Genomic DNA, 22353 nt, shown 5'->3' on the forward strand with positions numbered 1-22353 from the left:
CTGGCTTATGCAGAATTGGGCACATCTGTGCCCAAGAAAGCATTTCCAGAGGCTGGGGGAGGCTTCACACCATTTTCCAAAGGGAGAGGGTGTCACACTCTCTCTCAGAGGAAGTTCTTTGTTCTGCCATCCTGGGCCAGGCCTGGCTGGACCCCAGGAGGGCAGATGCCTGTCTGAGGGGTTGGCAGCAGCAGCAGCTGCAGTGAAACCCCAGGAAGGGCAGTTTGGCAGTACCAGGGTCTGTGCTACAGACCACTGGGATCATGGAATTGTGCCAACAATGCCAGGATGGCATAGAGGGGGCAATTCCATGATCTTAGACATGTTACATGGCCATATTCGGAGTTACCATTGTGAAGCTACATATAGGTAGTGACCTATATGTAGTGCACGCGTGTAATGGTGTCCCCGCACTCACAAAGTTCAGGGAGTTGGCTCTGAACAATGTGGGGGCACCTTGGCTAGTGCCAGGGTGCCCTCACACTAAGTAACTTTGCACTCAACCTTTACCAGGTAAAGGTTAGACATATAGGTGACTTATAAGTTACTTAAGTGCAGTGTAAAATGGCTGTGAAATAACGTGGACGTTATTTCACTCAGGCTGCAGTGGCAGGCCTGTGTAAGAATTGTCAGAGCTCCCTATGGGTGGCAAAAGAAATGCTGCAGCCCATAGGGATCTCCTGGAACCCCAATACCCTGGGTACCTCAGTACCATATACTAGGGAATTATAAGGGTGTTCCAGTAAGCCAATGTAAATTGGTAAAAATGGTCACTAGCCTGTTAGTGACAATTTGTAAGAAATGAGAGAGCATAACCACTGAGGTTCTGATTAGCAGAGCCTCAGTGAGACAGTTAGGCACTACACAGGGAACACATACATATAGGCCACAAACTTATGAGCACTGGGGTCCTGACTAGCAGGGTCCCAGTGACACATAACAAACATACTGAAAACATAGGGTTTTCACTATGAGCACTGGGCCCTGGCTAGCAGGATCCCAGTGAGACAGTGAAAACACACTGACATACACTCACAAACAGGCCAAATGTGGGGGTAACAAGGCTAGAAAGAGGCTACTTTCTCACAACTGGCCTATGCAAAGAGGGCACCATCTGTGCCCTTCAAAGCATTTCCAGAGGCTGGGGGAGGCTACTCCTCCCCAGCCCTTAACACCTATTTCCAAAGGGAGAGGGCGTAACTATGTGGGGGCATCTTGGCTAGTGCAAGGGTGCCCTCACACTTAGTAACTTTGCACCTACCCTTCACCAAGTGAGGTTTAGACATATAGGTGATTTATAGGTTACTTAAGTGTTGTTTAAAATGGCTGTGAAATAACGTGGATGTTATTTTACTCAGGCTGCAGTGGCAGTCCCTATGGGTGGCAAAAGAAATGCTGCAGCCCATTGGGATCTCTTGGAACCCCAATACACTGGGTACCTAGGAACCATATACTAGGGAAATATGAGGGTGTTCCATTGTGCCAATTAGAATTGGTAAAATTGGTCACTAGCCTGCAGTGACAATTTTAAAGGCAGAGAGAGCATAAGTACTGAGGTTCTGATTAGCAGAGCCTCAGTGACACAGTTAGGCACCACACATGGAACACATTCAGGCCCCAACTATGAGCACCTGAGTCCTGGCTAGCAGGATCACAGTGAGATATGCAAAAACAAACTGACACACAAGTAAAAATTGGGGGTAACATGCCAGGCAAGATGGTACTTTCCAACACATTTGACAAATTTCATAGCTCTTCTTCAAAACTTAGGTTTTCTCATCAACAAAAACAAGTCGGCTTTAAATCCATCTTGACAGATGGAGTTTCTAGGTTTCGTGATAGATTCAGACAATGCATTCCTTTAACTTCCAAAAAAGAATGTTTCTCATATCAAAAGAGAGATAACTCAAGTCTTGAATCAATCTAATCTAACTCTCAGACTTTGCGCTTGGATAAAAGGTCTTTAGGCTACCTCAATTGAAGCCATTTTTCCAGGACTTTTACGTTATCGAGCACTACGAAGGTTCAACATTTGCCATCTTCAAAAGGGCCTCAGTTATGAAGATGTCATTGCTCTAGGTCAAGATTTCTATTCAGAACTACAATGGTGGTTAGATCTCCTAGAAGCTAGGAACGGAAGAGCAATTTTCTCTACAGCACCAGATGTTGTTTTAGACTCTGATGCAAAGCAGACTGGTTGGGGTGCAAGGTGTGGTCAGTTCGTGACTGGCTGCCCACGTTCACAAGAGGATTCAATACTGCACATCAATTATTTAGAGATGCTTGCAGGTTCCTTTGTGAGCCATACCTTTGTCAAAACTAGGATAAGTTGTTCCATTCTGCTTCAAATGGACATCCTATTGGCTGTTCAATATATAAATCACCTAGGAGGTATGAGGTCCAAGCCTCTAACAAAGGTAGCTAGAACATTTTGGGAGTTGTGTCTCTAGAGACAGATCTCACTCCAAGCAGAATATCTTCCGGGAAATATGAACACAATAGCAGATTAGTGCTCCAGACATCTTCGGAATTCAAGAGACTGGTATCTTCACCCACCAGTATTCAAAAAACCTTTTCCCAAATTTGGTCCTTTGTTCATTGACCTGTTCCCTTCCTGCTGTAATGCCTAACTTCCTCATTATAACAGTTGGTGGCCAGATCCTCAAGATTTGGCAACAGATACCTTTCTTCAAGATTAGCCCAATCAGGTGAGTTATGACTTTCCTCCCTTCATTACAATATCTCATGTCCACACTTTCTGACAAGGTCCACCTTGGTTCCCCACAGTCTCGAAGTTGTTGGTAGGTCAACCTACTTTTCTTCCACTATTTCCCTCGTTGCTCCAGAATCCTCAAGGATTACTGCACAAGTTGATTGTCAACAACTCCCTCACGTTGGTGGCATGAATGTTTCCGAGTCGAAGTATAAAGTATAGTATAGCTGGAGCATGGACCGGGGTGCAGATCCCTTTTCAGCAGAAGTAACACTGATTGTAAACTTTTTAACTTCTTTGGCTTCCCAAGAGAAAGCTTACAGAATGGTCAATACATGTAGGTCAGCGATATCAGCGGATAACTATAGAGTGGATGGAAAACCTGTGGGTGATCACCCAATGATATGTTGTCTTTTAAAGGGAGTAAGATTTTCAAAGCCTTTTTTTACCAAAATATAATTCAATATGGGATGTAAATGTATTTCTATAATATTTCCTCAATCAACCTAATAACTCCTTCTTAGCTCTAAAACTTTTGTCTGCAAAATTGACTGTACTTCTATGTTTGGTTAAGTAAAATATATTTCTGATGGCAAAGCTTTAGATGTTTCATCTGTACAACATACTGTTTCAGGCATATTTTTCCAGGTTCACAAACTAATTAAAACAAACCTAATGTCTGTGTTTTATCCTTATTTTCCTTATCAACCAAAATGATGTGTTGGAAGTTGTTTAAGAGAATATATTTCAAAAACTAAATATTAGAGACCCTCACAGGTGAGTAGTTGCGCTTTACAAAAACTGATTGATTGACTAAGAAAGTCATCAGATTCCCAACTTCTTATTTCTTTCAGAACTCCCCACAGTCCTGTTCCTTCTCCTACCTTAGCCAGCTGGATTAAATGGATAATGAGTTTGGTGGGTATTAACATTTAAATTTTTGGAGCCCACTACACCATAGGGGCTATGGCATCTAATGCCTTCTTGGCTGGAGCGAGTCTGAATTACATTCTCAAATCTGTTGATTGGACTATTGTTTCTACTTTTAGAAACTTCTATTGCAAACCAGTTGCTAATACAATTGTAGCTATGCTTTGAACTGGCATAATAGGATCCCCGGTCTTGCAATAAAATGGAGATTTTCTTAGCTTTAGTAAAGAAAGTCTTGATTTTATTAAAGATACAGAGGTGAGTATTATCCCTCTACATCTGTTCTAACCCTCCCTTTATTTTTTCTATTGCATCATCTTCAACCACTAACAAGGCGTTTTAAGAAACCTTCATCTACACCATTTTCTGAGATCTGCTAGTTATTCCTTTATCTCCACCACTCTTTGAAGGAAGAATATTCAGCTTATATTAATTACTTTAATCTTAAAGACCCTTGGATTCTCTGTTTTGTGAACTATTTTAAAAGCTTGTTTACTTTTTGTTTGCCTTTTTCTATTGTTCTGATTATAACACTGTTGTTTCAATGTCCTTAACCTCTCTGGCAAGAAAAGAGGACTTGTTGCTCCCATAGGTTTGCCTTTATGTGATTGGTTGTTTACTCTTCTCTTTTTGACAGCATTTTGTAGTTGTACTACCTAAGCATTTTGGGAGTTTTAGTTATCTTGACTGCTATTCAAATAAATGCAAGAACCATTAGCATAATACTTGCCTCTATGTCTTCAAGAAAACAAAGACTTTCTTTCACTAAAGTTAAGAAAATCTCTGTAATGGCAAGGTTATTATATTTATTAGTTCATCCTAGTACTGTTGTATCTGCTTTTATATGTACCTATGGTATGCGAATAAAGTCTTTTGATAATGATGATGGTATTTGTGGTTTCATGTCCTCTTTTTGACTATTAGCACAACATGCATTGACAATTCCAATAGGTCTGATTTAGGAATGAAATGCCTTTTGTATCATTGAACGATTTAGGCACTCAGTCATCATCAATGCACTCTCTATCACTTATCTAAACACTTGTATTTTAAAAATTGGGAGTTTAAAAGCTAATTCATCAGGAAAGATGCTGTCTAAGAAATTATAGTGCAAGAGATAATAGAGATAACTTACTATCATTTTATCATAGCTGCCACAGTTAGAACCTAATGGCCATCTTTGAGTTGTAAAATAATGATACACTGAAAACCAAAGCATTCCTTAATGGTCTAAAGGTTTAGAAGAAGTTACTATGTAAGATACAAAGCACTGCAGCTAAAATGAGAAGCAAGTAAGCAATCCGATAGCACTACCTGGAGCCTGTAGTATCCTTTTAAGAAATAATAAAATAGAGTTGAAGCAAGGAAATGAAAGGCAAACTATAGAAGGAGAGAACTGAAAGCAAATGGGCTGGTTATTCAGCCCTGACACTGAAGTGCACTCATTTGCACGTGGATCTACACATGTGATCAGAAAATGCTGTCTCTCACAGGGCAAAAGAGCCACAGACTGATGTGGACTGAACCATTACTGCATGCAGTGTGTTAGCGCGTCAGACCTTATTTGGTTGATTGACATTAATTTATAGGGGGGCACGTTTGTAGATCAATGGACCTTTTGACTGACCTTAGAATAGTTCCCACCATGAGACCCCATACCAATACAAATCAATAGCAGTAACAATCAATAACATCAATAATCAAAGTAGTCAGTAATTTCCACACACCATGGCCTTTCACACCTTTATGTAAAAGTAGAAATGTTTATTTCCATATATTAACAATGCCAATATCCCATAACTTAGTCTCAAAATCAAATGGTAAGCATACAGAAACAATACCGGCTGACCAAATCTCTGAAAGAATCACAGTTTAATCAAAGCTTGGATCACTACGCATTTTGAGGTTACGGTACAAATCAATAGCAAGAATAACTGTGCAAAACAAATGACATACATTTAGATTCAGCAAAGAAAATACATCAACTTTTATTACATGTAGCAAGCATCATCAGTGGGTACCCTAACTAACCTTCAGATTAGAATAGCATTTGTCAAAACAAATTTGGAAAAACATCTAACTATGGCTCTATCAAAATTAGCAGTTGGTACCTAAGGAGAAAAGCAAACAGGCATAACAATCATTAACATTGTCTTATACCCTGCCTCAGTATGGTTCAGCAACCTGTGACACTCTTCGTCAACTGGACATCATTTTGGTCACAAGGCATCAGAATTCAGCATTAAAGCATAAAGCATAAAGTTCAGAATAGAAACGTCTCAAGAATAGAAATACAGAATGCCACTTCTAGGCAACAAAGTTAAGGAAAGTTAAGCACTTCTCCTCTCGGTACGGTCAAGAAAATAATGGCCCGGTGGTCTCTCATATCGTTGCGGTCTGGCTAAGTTAGATTTCCTAAAACTACTTCCATGTTGCCATTGGTAAAAGAATCATACGTTTACATTTAGTCCAATAAAAATAGAAGCCCAAATCTAAGATTTTACTAGTACATGGTTCACATGTCTGTGATTGGCTCCTTTTCTCCTGTTCCCGTCGTTGGGCTTGTCAGGTATCATTATTTTATCAGCTTATACTCCAGTCAGTGTATCCAATGTTTTCTCCTGGGATGGTCGACTTTACACACACTAAATTAAGCAATGTATCCCTAGCTAGTACAGCATATTCTAGCAAGCAGTTCACATGGGAAAGAATTTAAGCTATTAGCATTTGGTCAACACAATAGAAAATCACAATTTAATTCTTTAAGCAGCCATTTTATAAATCGCCTAAGAAGTGCAGCTTGTCATGAGGCCGTGCAACTAGGCCCAAGACCTCACTAAAGTAAGGCATATGATTAATAAAGCTAATACATAATACATAATACATAACCCTTAATATGACATACTACTACATTAATCAAAACATGAGCTCAACATTTTGCATTAATAAGCTACTAATAAGTATTCTTTGTGAATATTGACGATCACTCAAGTAGGCACGATTTCAAATACGTGCATTATTTCTCTATATTAATTTATTTTGGTTGTACGACGGAACGCCGACTGACAAAACAATGGGTGCCTAAACAACGAGGTCGGAACACCGACCTGTTGTTACTACTAATGCCTTTACCACGAATGCCTTAACAACGATATTTCATTGTGAAGGTATTCCTGGTAAAGTCATTAGTAACAGGCACCCATTGATCCTGCATGCCTCACCCCAATCCCCCAACCCCACCCCAAAACCTAAAACCCCCTGACCCCCCACCCCCACCCCAAAACCAAAAACGCCCCACCCCGAACCCCACCCCAAAACCTAAAACCCCCGACCCCCTCCCCAAAACCTAAAATGCCCCACCCCCCCAACCCCACCCCAAAACCTAAAATCCCCGACCCCCCACCCCCTCCCCAAAACTTAAAACGCCCCACCCCCACCCCCACCCCCAACCCCACCCCAAAACCTAAAACCCCTGACCCCCCACCCCCTCCTCAAAATCTAAAACGCCCCACCCCCCCAAAACCTAAAACGCCCCAACCCCACCCCAAAACCTAAAACCCCCACCCCCCCACCCCCTCCCCAAAACCTAAAACGCCCCACCTCCCCAACCCCACCCCAAAACCTAAAACCCCCTGACCCCCCACCCCCTCCCCAAAACCTAAAACACCCCGCCCCCCTACCCCGCTTCAAAACCTAAAACCCCCCAACCCTGTCCCAAAACCTAAAACCCCCCACTCACCTGAGGCGTCGCCTCGTCATCTGCGTCGTCCTCCTCAGCCGACTCCCTTGTTTGTACCTTAACCACGCATGTTCGTTGTTCAGGACATGCGTGGTTAAGGCACAAAATAAGGAAGTTGTGGTTAAAGAAAGCGTTGTTCCGCTTTCGTTAACCAGGACTTCGTTATAAAAAAGTCGGCAACAGGCTGGCGGTGCCCCGCAGGCCATTCTGACCGCAGCGGTTTGGCCGCGGTCAGACCAGGAAAACCGGCGGTCTCCCGCCGGTTTTCCGCTGCCCTGGGAATCCCCCATGGCGGCGCAGCTTGCTGCGCCGCCATGGGGGATTCCGACCCCCTCACCGCCATCCTGTTCCTAGCGGCTCCGACCGCCAGGAACAGGATGGCGGTGAGGGGTGTCGTGGGGCCCCTGGGGGCCCCTGCAGTGCCCATGCCAATGGCATGGGCACTGCAGGGGCCCCCGTAAGAGGGCCCCACTTTGTATTTCAGTGTCTGCTTTGCAGACACTGAAATACGCGACGGGTGCCACTGCACCCGTCGCACATACCCACTCCGCCGGCTCCATTCGGAGCCGGCTTCCTCGTGGGGAGGGGTTTCCCGCTGGGCTGGCGGGCGGCCTTCTGGAGGTCGCCCGCCAGCCCAGCGGGAAAGCCAGAATGGCCTCCGCGGTCTTTCGACCGCGGAGCGGCCATATGGCGGCTCCCTCCAGGCGGGCGGCTCCCTCCAGGCGGGCGGCGCCCGCCGCCCGCGGGGGTCAGAATGACCCCCTAAATGTCATCACATCTATATCTTCCCACACACATTTTCATCTTCAGCTAAAATTTGCCATTTCTATCCCCCTTAATCTTTGTTCCCTCTTCGAATTTTTCCTAAACAAATTGTCTCTTTTCATTTCTTCCCTCCGCTGATCATTTTTCATTTTCTTTAATTTAATCATGCAACACAATTTAAAAAATCCCCATGCTCCAAATATGCCAATCACAATAATCAATATCTCTTGTTTTATTTTCAATATTATCCCTTTCCCAATGTTGCTTAGACAATTTCCCACTGGAGAAAATCCTTTGCCAACTTTCTCCCCAGGTTCTTTCATCTCTTTCAAATCAGCACTTTCATTAGTCATATTAGTAAGTAAGCTTCTAATTTCTTTGCTATTATCAGGAATATACGAGCAACAATGCTTCAAATTAAGCATTTTGCAAACTCCGCCATCTTTTGCTAAAAGAATGTCTAACACAAGGCAGTTCTGAAGGGTCATAGATCTTACCACAGCCATTTCTGTATCCATTAGGATCATTACTCCTGGAAAAAATGGTCAACATGTTATTCACAATAGTAGACAACTTTTGAATCTTTATAGAATTCAGAACAACTTCTACTGAATGAATCATTGCTCCAAATATATCTCCCACTATACCAGAAGGAAACTCTCTCTTTTGTTTAATGTGATGTAATGCAGTCATTTTCAGTAATCTTTTCAAGTCCTCAAGTTGGAATAGCTTTGGGAAAACTATCCCCAAGTAACATGTGCCATACCATCCTCTTGGAATACGTTAATAAGTATCTAGTCCACAGATATAATATATACCAGGAATCGCTGAATCCTGTCCATTCAGCATAAATGTCCATTTACTCTGAAGCAAATACACACGTCTACATTCTCGTTCCCACAAACAAAGTTTCCCTGGTAGATTTAGGCCTATATACACAAAACTTCCTTACGTGTTGCGCATCTAAACCTAATTTCCCTTGTGTTTTTCTTTCACTAAATGCATAATCATTTCTAAAAGTCCTTTTTCTCTAAACCTTTTTCTAACTTCTCCTTTATTACCTTTCTCCTGTCATCTGTCTGATCTCAGAAGCTCTTTTCTAATGGTGTAAGCAAGCATGTCTAGTTATTCTTGTGAGCATATACTGTGCCAAAAGTTAATTTAGTCACAACAAATCCTCTCACTAATTCTATATTATTCTGCTTAGCTACTCTTCTCAGGTACTTATTTATGGGGACAAACGAAAACACGACATCATGGCTAGAATATAAAAACTGAATGTACTCCTGGTTATGGAATCTTGTTAGTAATGGAATACAACTTATCCCATAAGTGAAGGGTAAACTATGATAGGTAACTCCTTCTTCGACTGATGAAGGAATCAGCGTGCATACATAACAATCTCTCGCATCCATCGTCTCAACATACTCTCTCAATAAGCGATAGAAGACATTAAAATAAATTCTATGTGCAGATACTTCTCATCTAACCTAAACTACTCTATTTCTGTTAATGCAGTAGTTGTCCCTAAAGCTGAATTATGGTTGGCTTTACTCTTGTCAGGAACAGTCATTCCCACAATCAATATCAGGCACAATACCATGCACACAATTGCCAAGCCAGTACTAATATGTTTACAGCACCTATTCTTCCTACCCTGCTGGCTACGGTTACTCATGATCTGTAAAGAATCAGAAAGTAGAAGAGGAAAAATAGTAACTATGCAGCAAAAAAAAAAAAAAAACATCTTTAATCTTCTTTCAGTGGTTATTTACATCTTTCAGTCTCATTTCCTAAGACCCCTTGTTAAAATCGGTAAGATTGTCAAAAATGTTATTTTTTCAGCTTTTAATTTCAACAGTTCAGTTCATTGATTTCCATCAAGTGCCAAAATATTAACCTGGAATATCTCGATCAAAACAAAAAGAAAAAAATGTAATTCACTTGTTGCATAAGCCCATTCAGAACCAGCGTACCTTTGACTTGCTATTCTCTTTCTTTTCAACTTTCAATCTCCATTCAATTCTCCTTCACTCAGGTCTTCTCTCCTTGTCGTTTGTACTTCCTCCTCAATTGTTGTCACTGCAACTTCTTCCTTTCTCTTTGCTTGTGACCCCGGCCACTTATCTCCTTTCTGTGGACCCTTGGTCAATGCTCTTTTCAGTGTTGAACTTGAAACTACTTCTTACTCTGCAGGACTTTCTCTTGACGGACCTGCGACTGGTTCAGAAGGAGTCAGACCAAATTGGCTTTGATCCATCTCAACTCCTTCCCCCTCAGGGTCTGGTGTTTGCTCTGTTTGTCTCTCAAAATCATCTGCTTCTGAGAGAGCCCTCCTCTCACAACACTCTCCTGTATGTCTTCTCTTTCATCTCTCACAGGAGTGACTGAACCTTTCTCAATGTGCTCGGATCCGGTCTCAGTTCCTCTTTCTTCTCTTTCCAGCTATGAGGTTGGTCTGGTTGTTGTTAGCACTTTCAATAACTCTTTCTCATCGTCCAGAGAACTTGCCACTTTTCCTCTATGACTTGCGTAGATCCAATTTGAAACTCCAGCGCACTTCACAGCTGTGGTAGTGATCAGAACTACCTGGAAAGATTCTTTGCAACGAGGTTCTAAACACGTCTTCCTCACGTGTTTTCGGATCATAATCCAGTCACCAGCTCTCAGTTTGTGCCCTTGATCTTGAGACCATTGCAGTGTGGTAGCTTCCACCTGATGAGAGAAAGACCGAACCGCATCCGCCCGAACTTTGCAGTAGTCCAACACCATAGCATCTGTTAAATTCACAAGAGCATTTGCAAGAACCGCTGGCAACCTCATTGCTCTGCACATGAAGATCTTATGCGGTTACAATCCTGTCTTCCTGTTGGGTGTTTCTCATTGTCATCAGATCTAACAGTAGTGCATCTGGCAATTTCAGATTTGTGGAAACACACATTTTCGCCATTCTTGATTTCAAGGTACCATTAATCTGTTCCAAAAGTCCTGCTGCATCAGGGCGATAACTACAATGAAACTTCTGCTCAATGTTTAAGGCTGCACATAGTAATTTAATTACTTCATTGTTGAAGTGACTTCCTCTATATGATTCTAAAGAGATCGGAAGCCCAAAATGTCGTATCAGTTCCCTAAGTAGTAATTTGAGTACTATTAGGCTGTCATTTTTCTGTGAAGGATAAGCTTCAATCCAGTGACTAAAGATGCAGACAATCACCAACACATATCTCAATCCTCCACACACAGGCATATCAACAAAATTCATCTGCATTCTTCTGAATGGACCTCCTGCTCTTCCAATGTGGCTCAAATTGACCACTGTCCCTTATTCCGCGTTCATTTGTTGACAAATGACGCAACGTTAGTGTTAGAAATGGGGTCTTTGGTTGGCATTCAGGTTACCCCCTGTCCAAGCAACGACCTTCACTCTAGTCAAGGTAGAGGAGAATCACCCTCAGTTAACCCCCGTTCAGTCCCTTGGTAGCTTGGCACAAGCAAGTAGGCTTAACTTCAGAAGCAATGTGTAAAGAATTTGTACCAACATACACAGTAACTCAGTGAAAACACTTCAAAATGACACAACACAGGTTTAAAAAAAATAGGTAATATTTATCTAAACAAAAGAGGATTAAAACGACAAAAATCCAACATACACAAGCCAAGCTATGAATTTTAAAATGAATGAGAGTCTTAGGCCCTCATTATGAAATCGTCGGTAAGTCCCGCTTACCGCCATGCCGATTGCCACCAACATACTGAAGCCACGGCGGTTTACCGTTACCCATATTATGATCCACACATAGCAATCCGTCACTATACAGACACACACACAAGTCTGCCAGCCCAAAGGTCAGTGATAAATTGGTGGTAGCAAAACCCACACCGTTAGGCCAACAGAACTACACCCACAGCATTGTGACCAGCGAATTACCGAGGTGGACATTCAACTGCGGTAAACCATTGGTGGTACATACAGCTGCACTCAAAATACACACACACATACAAAAACAACGCCACATTGGACAATTTGAATAACACATACCTGACTCACATACACACACCACACCCACACCAACATAAGACACACATTACCCACAACCCTTTACGACTCAAAAAAATTGACAACTGAGAGAGAGAGAGAGAGAGAGAGAGAGAGAGAGACACACACCAAGAGCACTCACAGAACCAGAGCAACAGTACACCATCACCCATACACCATCCACACAGCACACACTGCAACACATCACCCCACACACCCTCACACACACCACACATACTACACCCATGGCACCACAAAGACACCCCAGGTTCTTAGAGGAGGAGCTAAGGGTCAATGTGGAGGAAATCATCTGGGTAGAGCCAGAGCTATTTGAATCAAAGGTGCAGCAGACATCCATTGCCAGGAAGATGGAGCTATAGTGGAGAATAGTGGACAGGGTCAAAGCAGTGGGACAGCACCCCAGAACAAGGGACGACATCAGGAAGAGGTGGAACGACCTACGGAGGAAAGGTACGGTCCGTGGTTTCAAGACACCAGATAGCTGTACAAAGGACTGGCGGTGGACCCCCACCTCCTCCCCCACAACTAACAACATGGGACGAGCAAGTCTTGACAATATTGCATCCTGGGGGCCTGGCAGGAGTAGCAGGAGGACTGGACTCTGGTAAGTCAACTCTTTACTACTTTCACCCCACTACCTGCATGACATCCCAAACTCCCACCCCTACCCTCTCCCCCATCACTCCACCACCTCACATATACCTCACCATCACAACCCACCTATCCCAATACCAAGCCCTGCATGCAACACCAATGCATGGACCCCCATCACAGATATACATGGACACCCATCACTTAAGCATGCACATTAGAGAGAATCACCTAGCCCACAAAATCACTACTTACACAAGGCAAAGCTGACAGGGCAATCACAACCATACAGGGCAACACACCAATGCACAAGATGTCACACGCAGAAACTATAACAAGGCATTTGCATCCCCACAGGTCCCCCACCCAATGTCACCGGAGAGGAGGTGCCAGCAACATCCAGTCCCCTCCCAGAAGAGGCCCACAGTGATGACAGCAGTTCTGAATGGCTGGATCTGGATGACCAACCTGGCCCATTAGTGATCTACCGACAGTCGGTTACCCAGGCACAGTCCCATACCACCACAGAGCCTCCCCCCTCAGGAAACACCAGCACAGTACCCACCCAGCGGGCCCATACCTCTGTCCCCAGGACACGTCAATCAGCAGTGTGTCCACCACTACAGGGACCCCAGGCAACCCCACAAACACAGGACGATCAGGGACCTGGGGTCAGTGGCAGTGGGCACACGTTCAGGGGACAGAGGCACAGGACAACAGGGAAGCTGGGAGGACTGCTGTGCACAGGGGGAGGACTGGCCCACGGAACCGACTCTCCACGAGGCACTCACCAACATCCTGGCAGCACACCACCATTCCCAGGAGACAATGGGCCAGATCCTGGACAAGTTGCAGGAGACCCAGCAGCTGCAGAAAGGACAATACCTGGGGATCAGGGAGGACCTGAAGGATATCCACATCACCCTGGTCACCATTGCAGGGGTGATGGCAGACATGGCCAACACCATGAGGGAGGCAGTGGCACACCACTGGGCCCCTGACACTAGCCAAACCACTGTACAGCCCTCCACCTCCGCTGCCTCTAGTGGACAGGAGGTCTCTCACAGGACCATCAGGCCACCAGCACCCCTCCCCCTGCAAAAGGAGAACCACCCAGCAAACCTTCCCTGAGATCCAGGCAGAAGCCAGAGACTACTGCCAAGACCCCCACCAGGAAATAAGACTCTCCTGAATGTCACCCTTGTGTCCCACTCTGTCAACCTGTCCACCTTGAACTGCCATTGCTCCCCTTTCTATGCCCCCTTGGACAATGCACCTGTGATACAAATAGACTGGACTCTATCCTGGACTTTCCTCCATCATCCTCCCAGCCCATTGCACATCCCCTTATACTGCTTAGCACTTAAATAAACACCCTTTGAAGAAATACAAGTATGGAGTATGTCAAATGATTTAATTATGTATTAGTTTAACAAGGTTTAAACACTGCAATACACACTTTACAGTAATGTATACATAGGAATGACCTGTAGTTAGCTGCAGGCAACACACCAGATGCCAGAGTGGGGCACAGCTATCTGAAAATAGGGATGCCAAAGGGTACAGTAAATGGCCATAGAAGTGAGAAAATCTGCATGCCATGTACAATGTCAAATACAAAACTGTTAAAGCAAAGTGAAGTAACAGTGTCTTACCTGTGTGTCACTGGAAGTACTGTCATATAATAGTTGTTCTGTTGTCCTCATCCTCTGCCTCCTTATCTTCACTGTCCACAGGGTCCACTACTGCCACACACCCATCTTTAGCCTCATCCTCCTGCAGAAAAGGCACCTGGCGTCTCAAGGCAAGGTTACGCAACATGCAGCATGCCACGATTATCTGGCGCACCTTCTTGGGTGAGCAGCACAGGGATCCACCTGTTAGATGCAGGCACCGAAACCTGGCTTTCAGGAGGCCGAATGTCCTCTCTATTATTATCATTGTTCACCCATGTGCCTCATTGTAACGTTCCTCTACCCTTGTCCTGGGATTCCTCCCATGGGTCAGTAGTCATGAGATGTTGGGGTAACCAGAGTCACCTACAAATATAGAGGGAAAACTGTTAGACACACACTAACCCTTAGGGCCCACACCATACCTATACACCAACATCCACCCAGTGGGAACCAGGGCTTACCTATTAGCCGCAACCAGTGCCTCTTGAGTTAGGCCATCACATATGGGATGCTGCTATTCCTCAGGATATAGGCATCATGCACAGAGGCAGGATACTTTGCAGTAATATGGGAGATGTACTGGCCCACCAGGCACACTATCTGCACATTTATCGAGTAATAGCTCTTTCAATTTCTGAACACCTGTTCATTTATCCGGGGGGGGGGACAAATGCAATATGTGTACCATTAATTGCCCCAATAATGCTGGGGATATGTCCCATTGCATAGAAGTCAGCTTTCACTGTGGCCAAATTCTCCACCTGGGGGAAAACTATGTAGCTGCACATGTGTTTACTCAGGGCAGACAACACTCTGGTTAGCACTATTGAGAACATTGGCTGTGACATTCCTGCTGCCAAGCCCACTGTCACTTGGAAAGAGCCAGTTGCAAAGAAATGGAGTGCAGATGAGACTTGCACAAGAGGGGGGATCCCGGTGGAGTGACGGATAGCCGATATCAGGTCAGGCTCCAATTGGGCACAAAGCTCTGTGATTGTGGCCCTGTCAAGTCTATAGGTGAGGATAATGTGCCTGTCCTCCAGTGTTGCAAAGTTTACCAGCGGTCTGCACATGAGGTATGTCTCCATCTCCTATTCATCCGCAGCAGTTGTAATCTAGGGGGCAAAACGGGAAGCAGCTCGTCAGTATTCCTCATTTCCAAACACTACACTGCATTGTATGTTGTGACAGTAACAGTATGTTGTTGTATAGGCCCAAATGGTGCCTATGTGTACTCTGACGCAGTTAGGAGCCATGGCCTGCCCCCCACCCTGACATGGCATCCGACTTTCCTGTTTGGAGCGACAGATGGAAATGAGGTAATTCCACTGACGTTGTGTGCCATTGCCGGAAGCGGTTGAGTAAAAATGTAAATTAGCACTTGTATTGCGCACTACTCACCCGTTAGGGTCTCAAGGCGCTGTACTCATACCGCTATGGAACCCCTCCTGGCTTTTCCCTGTGAGGCGCCCACTCCTGAGCACCCCCAGGGTGAAGCCAGGCATCCAAGCGCTGTTGGGGCCGTTGTGGAGATTAAGCAAGCTATTGCCCAGAGTTGCAGAGTGGGACCCATGAATTAGATTAGGCACCGAGGCGAGAATTATCTGGTCAAGGGGAATTGAGCCCAACACCTGCCGAAGCGGGACTTGAACCCTGGTCTTGAGCCAGATCTCTGCTTCAGGGTCTGCCGCTCTAACCATTGAGCCACACTGCGCAACACCTCATTGGTTGTGTATGTGCCCTATGGGTTACAGTGGCCAATAGTGATGTGTGCCGGTGGTTATGGTATGCACCGCCGCGGACGTGACGGCCATTTTCTATCTGTTCACTCACTTGCTACCTGACCTTCAACAGGAGAGGACCTACACTGCAAGTGCTGCTGTGACCTATGTCTGGAATCGACCATGGCTCGTGTCACTGGGGAAAGGGCCCCTGCCTTCACCGCTGTGGAGCTGGAGAGACTGGTAGATGGGGTCCTACCTCAGTACTAAATGCTGTATGGGCTGCCAGACCAACAGGTGAGTACACTGTGAGCACGATGCAAGGGGCATGGAGTGCTGTGTGTGAGGGCCTCGTGTGGGGGGGTTGGTGTAAGGGTTCTGGGCAGCATGATGCATGTATGGTGGGCAATTTCTGTGCATAAGGGGATGTGAGGGATATAGTGAGCCATGAGTGTAACAGGCCGGACGGTATGACTGATACCTTTTTCAATGTATCTTTTTCTGCAGGTCAGCGCCCATCAGAAAAAGGGTATATGGCGTGCCATCACCAAAGACATGCGGACCCTGGGGATCTACGACAGGCAGAGCACCCACTGTCACAAATGGTGGGGTGACCTGAGACGCTGGGCAAGAAAGACAGCGGAGGCCCAGTTGGGGATGGCCTCCCAATGAGGAAGAGGTGTCCGTCGAACCCTGACCCCCCTGAAGCCTGCATACTGGCAGTGGCCTATCTGGAGCTGGATGGGCTCTTGAGGGCATCACAGCAGCCACAAGGGGGTGAATACAGTTTCACATTGTACTACTTGTGTGTGGTGGGGTGGTCGCTGGGTGGTGGATGTGGGCCCGTGGGTGCCCCTATGCCAGACCGGACATAGCATGGTAGATTCCATGTTGGGCAGGGGCTGATGAACATCACCTCTAACCAAGCTAGTAGGCATCCACTTCTGGCCAGGGCTCTGTGGGTCTCATGTATGCTGCCATTGGCGTTAGGTATTCCTGTCCATGGGCTGGTGACTAGCATTGAGACTGGTAGTGCATTGCCTAGTGCATAGGGCTGTTCCCTGTGTGTGTGTGTGTGTGTGGGGGGGGGTACGCCAAAGGTGGTGGTGTTGCTGTCATTGACCAAGTGTATCCTTTGCCTCTTCCCCCCGTAGGAAGTTGGCTCTGTATGTACTATTTCAAAGTAAGTAATAGCATGCACAGAGTCCAAGGGTTCCCCTTAGATGTAAGAGAGTGGCAAAAAGAGATAATTGTAATGCTCTATTTTGTGGTAGTGTGGTCAAGCAGTAGGCTTATCAGAGGGTCGTGCTAAGCATTTGTTGTACATACACACAGGCAATAAATGAGGAACACACACTCAAAGACAATTCCAGGCCATTGGGTTTTTCTATAGAAACATATATTTTCTTAGTTTATTTTAAGAACCACAGGTTCAAGATTTACAAGTAATACTTAAATGAAAGGTATTTCACTCAGTTATCTTAGGAACTTTGAATCAACACAATATCATGTACAGTTTTAGCAAAAATGGCAATAAGCTATTTTAAAACTAGACAGTGCAATTTTCAACAGTTCCTGGGGGAGGTAAGTTTTGGTTAGTTTTTGCAGGTAAGTAAAACACCTACAGGGTTCAAAGTTGGGTCCAAGGTAGCCCACCGTTGGGGGTTCAGGGCAACCCCAAAGTTACCACACCAGCAGCTCAGGGCCGGTCAGGTGCAGAGGTCAAAGTGGTGCCCAAAACGCTTAGGCTTCAATGGAGAAGGGGGTGCCCCGGTTCCAGTCTGCCAGCAGGTAGGTACCCGCGACTTCGGAGGGCAGACCAGGGGAGTTTTGTAGGGCACCAGGGGGGACACAAGTCAGCACAGAAAGTACACCCTCAGCGCCACAAGTGGGGCCGTGGCCGGAGGGGGCGGGCATCTCCACTAGCTGGGATGCCCTGTGGCGCTGTAACAAAGGTGGTGAGCCTTTGAGGCTCACCGCCAGGTTTTACAGTTCCTGCAGGGGGAAGTGAGAAGCACCTCCACCCAGTACAGGCTTTGTTACTAGCCACAGAGTGACAAAGGCACTCTCCCCATGTGGCCGGCAACATGTCTGGTGTGTGGCAAGCTGGCAAAACTAGTCAGCTCACACTGGAAGTCGGGTATGTTTTCAGGGGGCATCTCTAAGATGCCCTCTGCGGTCTATTTCACAATAAAATGTACACTGGCATCAGTGTGCATTTATTGTGCTGAGAAGTTTGATACCAAACTTCACAGTTTTCAGTGTAGCCAATTTGGTGCTGTGGAGTTCGTGCATGACAGACTCCCAGACCATTTACTCTTATGGCTACCCTGCACTTACAATGTCTAAGGTTTTGCTTAGACACTGTAGGGGCATAGTGCTCATGCACTTATGCCCTCACATATGGTATAGTGCACCCTGCCTTAGGGCTGTAAGGCCTGCTAGAGGGGTGACTTATTCATACCTATAGGCAGTGTGAGGTTGGCATGGCACCCTGAAGGGAGTGCCATGTCGACTTAGTCATTTTCTCCCCACCAGCACACACAAGCTGGCAAGCAGTGTGTCTGTGCTGAGTGAGGGGTCCCCAGGGTGGCATAAGACATGCTGCAGCCCTTAGAGACCTTTCCTGGCATCAGGGCCTTTGGTACCAGGGGTACCAGTTACAAGGGACTTACCTGGATGCCAGGGTGTGCCAATTGTGGAGACAAAGGTACAGGTTAGGGAAAGAACACTGGTGCTGGGGCCTGGTTAGCAGGCCTCAGCACACTTTCAAATCATAACTTGGCATCAGCAAAGGCAAAAAGTCAGGGGGTAACCATGCCAAGGAGGCATTTCCTTACACCCCCTTTTTGTTTTGTCACCCTGTCCTTACATGCATTAGCATCATCTGGCGGAGCAACAGAGGCACTGGCGACGGAGGGAGCTGCATCCCACATGACCCAAGAGGCCGAATCCACTGACGGCGAGGTCACCAATGCGATGGAGGGCGAGGGGAGCACCACAGGGGAGACAGGAGGGGACAGTTCGGACGCAGATACCTCCTCTGATAGAAGTTCCCTGCTGGTGGCGGACACCTCAGTGCCCACCCCAACTACAGGTACAGCCGCCATCCCCGTACCAGCACCACCCTCCCAGCAGCCCCTCAGCGAGTTTCCCGTGTCCGCTCACCCAGGATGGTGGGCATCTCCTTCGCCCCAAGCAGGCCGTGTCTCAGTTAGTTCTGCTGCCCTGAGTGAGGAGGCCATTGACCTCCTGCAATCCATCTCTGTTGGGCAGTCAACCATAGTGAATGCCTCCAGGGCTTGGCAGGCCATTTGCAACAAACAAATGCATTCCTGGAGGGCATTCACTTTGGCATGGCGGTCCAACAGAGATCAATCCAGGCTCTTGCCTCCTCCCTGATGGCAGCCATTGTCCCTGTCTCCAGCCTCCCCCCTCCAACTTCCTCTGCCCAGTCCCATTTCCCTCAACCCCAACCTATCCCATGCATGCATTCAGACCAGCATGCAACCAAGACAACACACAGGAGTGGCTAAGGCAAACACAAGCACCACACATCATCCCACAGGCACTCACACAAACACCATCCAGATGCAGACATAACTCCCACTGCCTCCACTGTGTCCCCCTCCTCCTCGTCATCCACCACCCTCCCAGTAGTGTCTCCACTCACCCCTGCATGCACTACATCCTCATCCAATACCACCATCACCAGCACACCTATCACTACACACCCCTCATTGGCAGTCACCAACCCCACATCCATGCACACGTCCCCTGTGTCCTCTCCCACTGTGTCTGTGCCCCCCCTCCTAAGGTACACAAACGCAAGCACTCAGACACCCAACAGCCATCCATCTCACAACAGCATCCAGCCCATGCACCTGCACCCAATCACAGCAGGCAGACACCGCCACCAACCACTCACTCTTCTTCCACTTCCAAACCTTCACCTTCTTCCCGCCCCAGTGTCCCTAAGATGCTTTTTCTCTCCGCTGTTGCCCTCTTCCCTGCCCCTCCCCCCTGTCCTTCATGTCAGGCCAGTGTGATCAGAGCTCAGGCTAGCACCTCAGCCACCCAGATCGCGGCCACAGTAGTGTCGCCAGCTACTGCAGGTGGAGAGGCTCCAGGGAACCAACCATAAGCACTGACAGTGTGCCTGCACCAGCTGCCAAGGGGAAGGACAAGGAGGCACCACCAGCTGCCAAGGGGAAGGGCAAGGAGGCACCACCAGTTGCCAAGAGGATGGACAAGGAGGCACCATCAGCTGCCAAGAGGAAGGGCAAAGAGGGACCACCAGTTGCCAAGGGGAAGGGCAAGGAGGCACCAACAGCTGCCAGGGGGAAGGGCAAAGGTCCTGCACCTGCAGGCAGGTCGGACAGGAGGCCTGGTGCTGGGACTGATTCTGAGCACCCACCACCAACCTTGGCGGTTCAGCGATCCGAGGCTGCAGGGGAAGGGAAGGAGCCTCCTGCCCACCACTGGCATCCCTCCCACCAGAACCGTCACCAGCACCACTGCCAGCAGCAGCAGACCCAGTGGGCAGGTGTCCGAGGCTGCAGGGGAAGGGCTGGAGCCTCCCCCTATTACTGCCTGCACTGCCACCAGCACCACTGCCAACAGCAGCAGCCCCAATGGGCAGCCATCCGAGGTTGCAGGGGAAGGGCTGGATCCTCCCCCCACCACTGCTAGCACCTCCACCAGCACCGCCACCAGCACCACTGCCAGCAGCAGCAGCCCCAGTGGGCAGCCGTCCGAGGCTGCAGGGGAAGGGCTGGAGCCTTCCCTTACCACTACCTGCACCACCACCAGTACCACTGCCAGCAGCAGCAGCCACAGTGGGCAGCCGTCCGAGGCTGCAGGGGAAAGGCTGGAGCCTCCCCCACCAATGCTAGCACCGACACCAGCACTGCCACCAGCACCACTGCCAGCAGCAGCAGCCCCAGTGGGCAGCCGTCTGTGGCTGCAGGGGAAGGGCTGGAGCCTCCCCCCACCACTGCCTGCAGCGTCACCAGCACCACTGCCAGCAGCTGCAGACGCAGTGGGCAGCTGTCCGAGGGTGCAGGGGAAGGGCTGGAGCATCCCCCCACCACTACCAGCACCGACAACAGCACCACCACTGCCACCACTGAGCAGCCGTCACCGCCGGTGGGCAGTGTGTAGTCCTACCTCCATGGACTCTAGTGCGTCCTGGACCCTGCAATCCTGTGGGTCTGAAAACCAGGTGAGAGACTTTGACCTTTCACTCCCCAAGATCTGCATCACAGGGCACAAATGCCCCCTCCAGAACCAGTGGAGAAGCCATCCACTCACCCCCTCCTTGCCAGGATGAAGCACACTGGACACAATTCCCCCTCCAGAACCAGTAGAAGAAGCCATCTACTCACCCCCTCCTTGCTAGGATGAAGCACACAGGGCACAAGGCACCCTCCAGAACCAGTGGAGAAGCCATCCACTAGAGAGAGTGTGGCTTTCCACTCCCCAGGACCAAGCAGTGGGCAAACCACCCACTTGAGAGACTGTGGTTTTGCACTCCCGAGGACCAAGCAGTGGGCAAACCACCCACTAGAGAGACTGTGGCTTTGCACTCCCCAGGACCAAGCAGTGGGTAAACCACCCACTTGAGACTGTGGCTTTGCACTCCCCAGGACCAAGCAGTGGGTGAACCACCCAATTGAGACTGTGGCTTTGCACTCCCCAGGACCAAGCAGTGGGAAAACCACCTACTAGAGAGACTGTGGCCTTGCACTCCCCAGGACATCACACAGCCCCCTCCAGGACCAGTGGTGTTGTACAATCTTCTGGCTGAGGTGCCCCCCCATTCCCTGTCCCCCTGAGGTGCCTATGTATTTTCGACCTGATGCCCCTGCAGTGTTCTCTCCGTGTTGTTGCAGGAGTCAAGTGGGGCCTTGGCCTATGTGATGTGGCTCTGTGGCCCACGGACATTGAGGACTGGGCAGTGTCCCTCCATTTGTATATATGTATATACTGTTTTGGTTTTGATTCACCAATTTCTAGTATTTTATCTTATTACACTCACTTTAATCAATTCCTTTTGTCCTTGCATTATTCCTGAGGGGGACGGAGTGTGTATGTAATGTTACTGCATCTGTTTGCGTGTATGGTGTTGGGGGTAGTGGTGGGGGTGTTGCATGTGT

The sequence above is a fragment of the Pleurodeles waltl genome, chromosome 6 (genome assembly GCF_031143425.1).
Source record: "Pleurodeles waltl isolate 20211129_DDA chromosome 6, aPleWal1.hap1.20221129, whole genome shotgun sequence".
In the NCBI taxonomy this organism is placed as follows: domain Eukaryota; kingdom Metazoa; phylum Chordata; class Amphibia; order Caudata; family Salamandridae; genus Pleurodeles; species Pleurodeles waltl.